This window comes from Haemorhous mexicanus, chromosome 13 (assembly GCF_027477595.1).
Source record: "Haemorhous mexicanus isolate bHaeMex1 chromosome 13, bHaeMex1.pri, whole genome shotgun sequence".
Lineage (NCBI taxonomy): Eukaryota > Metazoa > Chordata > Aves > Passeriformes > Fringillidae > Haemorhous > Haemorhous mexicanus.
The window spans coordinates 1791226-1799510 of record NC_082353.1 but is presented as its reverse complement, the minus strand read 5'-3'; positions in this window follow the sequence as shown (position 1 = coordinate 1799510).

The following is an 8285-nucleotide window of genomic DNA, read 5'->3' as shown; positions in this document are numbered from 1 at the left end:
GTGCGCACGCTGGCGCGCGGGCGCCCCGGCGGGGCCCGAGTTCTCCCGAGCCCGGCTCTCTTCGGCGCGCGCGCGCCAGAGGGGCCGCCCGGGTGCCGGGAGGGAGGGGTGCTCGGCACGGCCCCCTCCTGGAGGCACGCCCGCTGCTCCCCTCGCTGCTTCGCCCGTCGAGCGACGGCCGGCCGTCCGGCCGTCGCGCCTGTTGGCGGCCGATGTGGGAATGGCGAGGGACGGGTGGCTGGGGGGGCCTTCTGACCTCGGAGGAGGGAGCTCCTCCGGCCCTTCCCGCACCGGGGAGCCGGGGCTTCCACCGGCCAGCGGTGTCCCGGCTCTCGGGCCAAGCGGCCTCCTGGCTCGCGCGTGGCCGAGGAACTCCCAGGGCCGGGCCTCCGGGCGTTCCGGGCCGCGCTTCGGGGCGCGCGCGTCTCCCCGCGCATGCGACCAGCGGCTGCGGGGGTTCGCGGCGGCAGCGGTCGTGGCGTCGGGCACCCCGTCCGCCGCCGAGGCCCCTCGGCGGGGTCGGCTGAGTTGCTGGGCGGTCGGGCCGCGTCCCCGCGCTGGCGGGGCGGCCCGAGCCGCGGCCGTCCTCTCGGGCGCAACGCCAGGTTACTGAGGGAAACCCCGGGCCCCGAGAAGGACGCCACGGCAGTGGTGGCAGACGTCAGGCACGCCCCCGCCGGTGGACGCTCCCCTGAGGGCGGCAGCTGGAGAGGCACCCCGGCGGGGCCATGCAGGTTGTTTCCCTTGCCCCAGGGCCAGGTACCTAGCGCTCCGCGCCTCGGCGGTCCCCAGGATGCCCTCGGCGTCGTCAAACGCTGCGGGGGGCCGAAAGGGCCAGCGAAGCCGGGCGGTGGTTTAAAGACTCGGGCGGCTCGGCGCGCCCCGCACGTGGTGGCGTTAGCGGCGGCGGCGCCAGCGGCGGCGGCAGGTGCGTCGGGCGATGGCGCGGCGCCACTGAGGGGTGGGGAGCCGCTCCCGCTGATCCCCTGTGGTGGTGTCCATCGCCACTGGCCGCGCCCGCCGTCGCCTTCGTCGTCCCGCCGCCGGCGCGCGCGCATGCGGGGGTCACCGCGCCGCGCTAGGGAGGGGCACCCTGCCCCCCCCCCCGCGGCCCAACCTCGGCGGAGAGGCTGCGGCGCATGGTCGGCCATGGGGCCGACCCGCTCGCCTCCTTGTATCGGGCGACGCCAGCAGAGAGCGCCCGCTCTCCGCCCTTCCTCGGCCGCGGGGTTGCGGCCGCCGGGGCCCGCCGCACTCTCTCCTTGGCCGTCGCCGCGGTCTCTCGCGGGTGCGGCGCTGTGTCCGCGGCGCGGCCGTGCCTCTCCCCTTGACGGCCTTGCTCCTCGAAGGCACCGGCGGCCACTTTTGGTAAGCAGAACTGGTGCTGCGGGATGAACCGAACGCCGGGTTAAGGCGCCCAATGCCGACGCTCACCAGAGCCCAGAAAAGGTGTTGGTTGATCTAGACAGCAGGACGGTGGCCATGGAAGTCGGAATCCGCTAAGGAGTGTGTAACAGCTCACCTGCCGAATCAACTACCCCTGAAAATGGATGGCGCTGGAGCGTTGGACCCATACCCGGCCGTCGCCGGCAGTGCGATGCCCGCGGGGGCTAGGCCCTGACGAGTAGGAGGGCCGCTGCGATGCGCCTCGAAGCCTGGGGCGTGGGCCCGGGTGGAGCCGCCGCAGGTGCAGATCTTGGTGGTAGTAGCAAATATTCAAACGAGAGCTTTGAAGGCCGAAGTGGAGCATGGTTCCATGTGAACAGCAGTTGAACATGGGTCAGTCGGTCCTAAGCGATAGGCGAGCGCCGTTCCGAAAGGGCGGGCGATGGCCTCCGTTGCCCTCAGCCGATCGAAAGGGAGTCGGGTTCAGATCCCCGAATCCGGAGTGGCGGAGACGGGCGCCGCGAGGCGCCCAGTGCGGTGACACAACCGATCCTGGAGAAGCCGGCGGGAGCCCCGGGGAGAGTTCTCTTTTCTTTGTGAAGGGCCGGGCGCCCTGGAATGGGTTCGCCCCGAGAGAGGGGCCCGCGCCTTGGAAAGCGTCGCGGTTCCGGCGGCGTCCGGTGAGCTCTCGCTGGCCCGTGAAAATCCGGGGGAGAGGGTGTAAGTCTCGTGCCGGGCCGTACCCATATCCGCAGCAGGTCTCCAAGGTGAACAGCCTCTGGCATGTTGGAACAATGTAGGTAAGGGAAGTCGGCAAGCCGGACCCGTAACTTCGGGATAAGGGTTGGCTCTAAGGGCTGGGTCGGTCGGGCTGGGGTGCGAAGCGGGGCTGGGCGCGCGCCGCGGCTGGACGAGCCGCCGTGCCCGGGTGAGGGCGCTCCGCGTGGCCCGCCCGGGCGCCGGGGCGCGCGCGCAGGCACGGCGGCAACTCTGGACGCGTGCCGGGCCCTTCCCGTGGATCGCCCCAGCTGCGGCGGGCGCAGCCCACCCCCCCCCCCGCCCGCCCTCCGCCTTGCTGCGGCCGCCACCCCAGCGGCGGCCGCCGCCGCCATCGTCGTCGCTGCGCGGCGCGGGCACCCCGCGGCACGTGGTGGTGGGCGGCGCGGGCCAGCGCGCGGCCGCAGCCGGCGCGGGCCGAGCGTTTCGCATGGGGGAGGGTCCCCGGGGGGGTCCCCGGGCCTGCACCCTGCCTCGGCCGGCGCCTAGCAGCCGGCTTAGAACTGGTGCGGACCAGGGGAATCGGACTGTTTAATTAAACCAAAGCATCGCGAAGGCCCGAGGCGGGTGTTGACGCGATGTGATTTCTGCCCAGTGCTCTGAATGTCAAAGTGAAGAAATTCAATGAAGCGCGGCTAAACGGCGGGAGTAACTATGACTCTCTTACTTGTGCATCTTAGGTCAGGTGCCAGTTGATCCCAGGACCAGCTTGCGGGCAACTGTACGACAGGGCAAACGCCACCGAAGCCCCAAATCCAGGGTGATACCGACCTGTTAATGGAGGGGCAGCAAGGTTGGAGGTAAAGGGGCGGTACCCCAGCCAATGCAGCGGTACGTAAACTAGACCTGACGGTGCGCAACTTGCCACTCTTCCCGGTGTCGGGAGAGGGATTATGCGGCAGGGTCTGGGCCGCTGGGGCACCTGCATCAGTGGGATCAGTGTTTCATACACTCATTGTGAGTGTGAGCACTGACAAGTGCAGGGATAAGTTTTTCACACACCCAGTGTGAGCACTGACAGGAGCAGGGATCAGTGTTTTACACAAACAGTGTGAGCACTGACAGGAGCAGGGATCAGTGTCTCACACACTCTATGAAAGTGTCAGCACTGACATGAGTAGGTTGCAGTGTTTCACACACCCAGTGTAACCACTGACAGGAGCAGGGATCACTGTCTCACACACTCAGTGTGGCACTGAGAGATGTAGGGTTCAGTGTTTCACACACGCAGTGTGAGCACTTGCAGGAGCAGGGATCAGTCTTTTTCCCACACTTAGTGTGAGTGTGAGCACTGACAGGAGCAGGGATCAGTGTTTAGTTCTCTGCTTCAGAGATAAGTGAAGCAATTCAGGAATGTCTTTCCGTGAAAATAGTTTACAGATCTTTCTGCACAACAGGCAACAACCAGCATCAGAAATGTGTGCAAATAACAGACTACTCACTACAAGGTTGTCATCCATGAGTGGTAAGGCAACTCAAACTCATAGCAGTGGTTTTGCTCTTGTGCCTCATAGAATAGACAGAAAAGAATGCGGAAAACTAATTTTCCCATCTGGTTTCTTTCAGTATTGGTTCCAGGACTATTTTCCTGCCCTCAGGAGACAGCAAAAGCTGTCAAAAACTGAAATGCTTCAGAACTTGAAATGATCTGAATGACAAATATTTCTCCTCAAATAAAATTTAAAACGTAAGTCATAATGGTAAAACAGATCAAGCTATTTAAAGATGAATGTTCTATACGTACTAAAACATTCCCAGAGATAACTATTGTGTCCTAAGTCTGTTTAAAAGTCCAGAGTTCCTGGTAAAAAACTTCTATGCAGATGAGGTAGCTACATGATAGTCTCTTTCCAGCTTAATTATACTCTTCACTCTCACCACCTCTACCAGTTGAGTTTTGTAAGTTCTTAGAAAACAGTAGTTTAACTTTTTTAGTTCTATGAAAAAAAATGACAGTGACAAGAGTTCTTTGCACTCCCTGTTTTCTGAGAAGCCTGACCATCAAGCCTTAGGAACTTGATCATGAGTTTTATTTCATCTCAAAGTAAATTTTAAGGGAGTGGCAGAGAGAATGGGAGCCTCATGCAAAACAGGTTAGGCCTCTAATTCTTGTATTGTCCTACTTACCTACGTCAAGAACTGGAAAGAGGATAGATTTGAGTTAGCAGCTGTTAAACATTTGCACATACTCTTCCACTAAAGAAGAGGTCAAGGATGGTTTCTGGCCCTCCCTCCGCAAGCTGCAGCTTCCTTCAAGGCACTTTCACCTGCTGTGGCATGGAGTCCTCCAGCAGCTGCACTGTAGGTATGTGTTCCTCCATGGTTCTCTAGGGACTGCTGGGAGACAACCTGCTTCACTAGGATATCTCCAGAGACTGCGGGGGATTCTTTGCTCTGTCAACTGGAACACCTCCTCCTCCTTGTCTTACTGTAGTATCACGGAGCTGCTTCCCATACTGTCTTTTCCCCTCACTTGCCACTGCCCATTCATATGTTTTGTGCTTTTGACAATATATTCTCACAGAGACTGATGGGCTCAGTTGCAAAAATGTGTCTTGCTAGAAAATGACATGCTCTACAAAACCGTGATTTTATAGAAAAGAATAGTGGAAGTACAAATATACTGCTAAAGGTCCGGAAACTTGACAGTGCTTCATTGTAATACATCCCCTCATTTTGCCTTCTTTCTCCTTAAGATCTGGAAAGAATACTGGGCAGGAGAGTGTTGTTTCAAGGAAAAGACTTTTTTAGGATTCTAGGGTGCATCTTCAACTTTTTGAGAAAATTGAGAAAAGGCCCTTTGTCTTTTGTGGTAAATATCATTAGGCAGTAGTGACAAATTCTGACCAACAAGAGCAGGTCAAAATCTGGTGAGATCAAGCAATGTACCTTGAGTGGCCAGGACAGAACCATAGAGTGGTAGAATCAGTTGAATTGGAAGGGGCCCGTCAGGAGCATCAAGTCCAACTTCTGGCCCTGCATGGGACCTTCCTCAAGAATCACACCAGATGCCTGAGAGCAATGTCCCAAAGGTTCTTGAACTCAAGATAGGTGTGATGCTGTGAGCACACCCTGGAGAGACTCTTCCAGTGCCCAGCCATCCTCTGGTTAAAAAACTTTTTCCTGATACCAGACCTGACCCTCCCCTGACTCAGCTGCATGCCATTTCCTCCACTTCTGTCCTTGTAAACCTTATTGGAGAACTTTCTGATACCTTCATGTCTTTTTTCATTGTGGTACCCAAAACTGCCCCCAAGCACTCAAGGTGAGGCCGCCTCAGAACACAGCAGAGCAGAGCAGGACAATGCCCTCTCTTGCCCAGCTGGTGATACTGTGCCTGATGCACCCCAGGACAGGCTTGGCCCTCCTGGCTGCCAGGGCACTGCTGATACACATTTAGCTTGCCATTGGCCAGGAGCCTGGCTTCCTTTCAGCCTCTGGCTCCCTAGTCTATACACACACAGAGCAGGATTGCCCTGTCCCAGGTGCTGAATCCAGCACTTGCCATCGCACAACTCCTGAAGGTTGGGGATTGCCTGTGGCAATCCTTGAAAACGGAGGATTTTGGGAAAGCTGCAAAAGGCAGGCCTCAGAGACAGCAGAACTGTGCTTGGAACTAAGCAGAAGTCATAAGGTTTGTCAGCAGAAAAATGATAGAAGAAGTAGAGAAGTAAGGACAAGTAGAACAATGGCCTGTGTATTAACGCTTGACCAGAAGAACTCCCTAAGCTACAGCAAAGTAGATCTAGCCAGATGTTAGGAAGTTCTAAGCTTAATAATGGAGCTCTGTGCATTCTATTTTAAGGCTTACAAGCAGGTCTTTTATTCAAAAGAAGCAAGCGTTCTTTGAACCAAAGTTATGTGTGCTTCTAGGGATTGGAAAGAACTACTGTCAATATGCTTTTGCTTTGTGGGATTGGTCAAAAAGCTTTTCAAGTAAGTTGTAACATGAAGTTCTTTTTCTGCTGCTGGGGACGTGAGCTGCTGGCATCTTCCCACTGTCATAACCATGTCACGAGACTGATGCTGGAAAATACAACAGCTTGGGACGCCTTCCCCAGCCGTCCCACCCCTTTCGTGATTTGTGCATAGACTCCCGGCCAGCCATAATTGCCCATCTCTCTTATTTGTCAAGATCTCTCTGCAGTGTCTCACTGGCCTCAAGGGAGTTAGTTGACAGCTCCTCCCAATGTAGCGTCTCTGGCAAACTTGCTTAATATTCCTTCAAGTGCCGAGTCCAAGTGGTTCAAAAGATGTTGAAGAGAACTGGCCCAAGGATGATACTGTCTTAGCCACTGAAATTAGCGCTTCATGCTTCTTCTTGCTCCTTAGTGCAGAAATCACAACAAATATCTTCTTTCTTTCTTTTCTATCCAGGCAGATATCTTTGCTTATGCTCATGCTTTTTATCCAACAGCAGCTGACACGACATTTACATACAGAGCAAGAGCACGCTTTTCCTGCTGTTACTAGACTTAACAATTTTGCAGTCTGTCAATCAGATACCTTTGCAACTGAAGTCAGACCTTCAGCATTTCTCATCAAAAGAGTAGAATGTCCTCAGAAGAAGAGAAAACTTTGCTGCATACTCTGTAAGCCTGCAGAATATATCATAAGGAGTTAGCATCACAATCATTTCAGCACTGACCCTATACTTGAGCAGGGAAAAAACTTCAAAGAAGAGCTAATTAATGCAGCAACATAATCTAAGGAATAAAACAACTAGGATCTTCCAAACTGGTCCCTGCGGCAGAAATGTACTTGTAAGAATACAGAAGGTAAAAGATATGGTTTGGAAAGGCTACATCCTTGCTAAGCTAAATTGGATCTCATCCTGTAGATGAAAGATCAAGAAGCTCAAAGTGGAGCTAGAGAGACATGTCCAGATAATGAGATAGAGCAAAGCATTTTTCAAGATAATTAGGCATTCTGGTGGACTGGGCAGTTAGGTTAAATCTGCCACCCTTACTCACTTTTGGGGACTGAATTGTGGAGTGCTAAACCATATCTGCTGCTCTAGAAAGTAAAAGAGACACATCCAAATGGTATGGCTAGTGTGAAGACTCTCACTCTCTATTGCTAAACACTTCATAAGCTATTAACCGGTCATGGGAACAAAATGAAATAAAGCCATTATACCATCTTGGAATGGAAAAATATGTTCAAAATATTTTTTTTCCTTCTGTTTTCTTCCTCCTTTTTTTTTTTTTTTTTTTTTTTAAATTTAATCCCACAAGATATGATTCATAATTTCAACCATTCTGGAACGCTTTCAACAGATGAAGCCAGCATAGTATTTTTCTAACAGGCTCTTGCCCCTTACCTTCTTCATTACTGTTTTGGACTATACTCCACAGTCATTTGATCTCAGTCAGTTTTTTATCTCTTTCCCCCAAGACAAATTTTAAAGGACTACCTAACCACTAAAAATCATCATTTCTCTGGTTTCTCAAAGCTTTTTGAGAAAGTTGTTTTGGTTTGGTTTTTTCATATTGCATCATTCCTAATGTCTTCAGACCTACTACAAGTGGAAGTTCAAATCAATCTTATCTTAAAGAGACCGTGAAAGATAACGAACTGCCAGTCTTGGTATTTGTATTTTTCTAAATCCTTTGGATTTCAAGGTTGCCTTCCTGAATGCTCAGTTTCATTAGAAAACATTGTGTTTCTAAAGGAGACCCAGTTCAATTGCTTCTGCAAGTTCACCTTCATTTTGTAGGATTGTACTTCAAGAAATCTTGTTTCATTCAAACATTAAAAGAATAGATTTGACATCATATGTGACCCTTTCATCTCTCTCATCTGTATTTCATTGCGTGAGTTTCACAGTTGCCTCCAAGAAGATTCCTTTCAATTCGCATAGCATGTTATCTGAAGATCTGTCTGCTTTCTTCACTTGCTTGAATGGGAAGACATGGGAAATACATTCTGAAGGTTATCTTTTATAGTCTACTTTTACCTACCAGTGTGCTTCTATTGACTAGAACCAATTTCAGCTGGAAAGAACATATTGTTCTGATCCGCTCCTACCAAGGGGGGATGATGTTTTCTTAACTGATCTCGGAGGGCAAAAGACAAGATGGAAAAGGGATTGCAGTATCACTCCAAACAAATGCACCTTT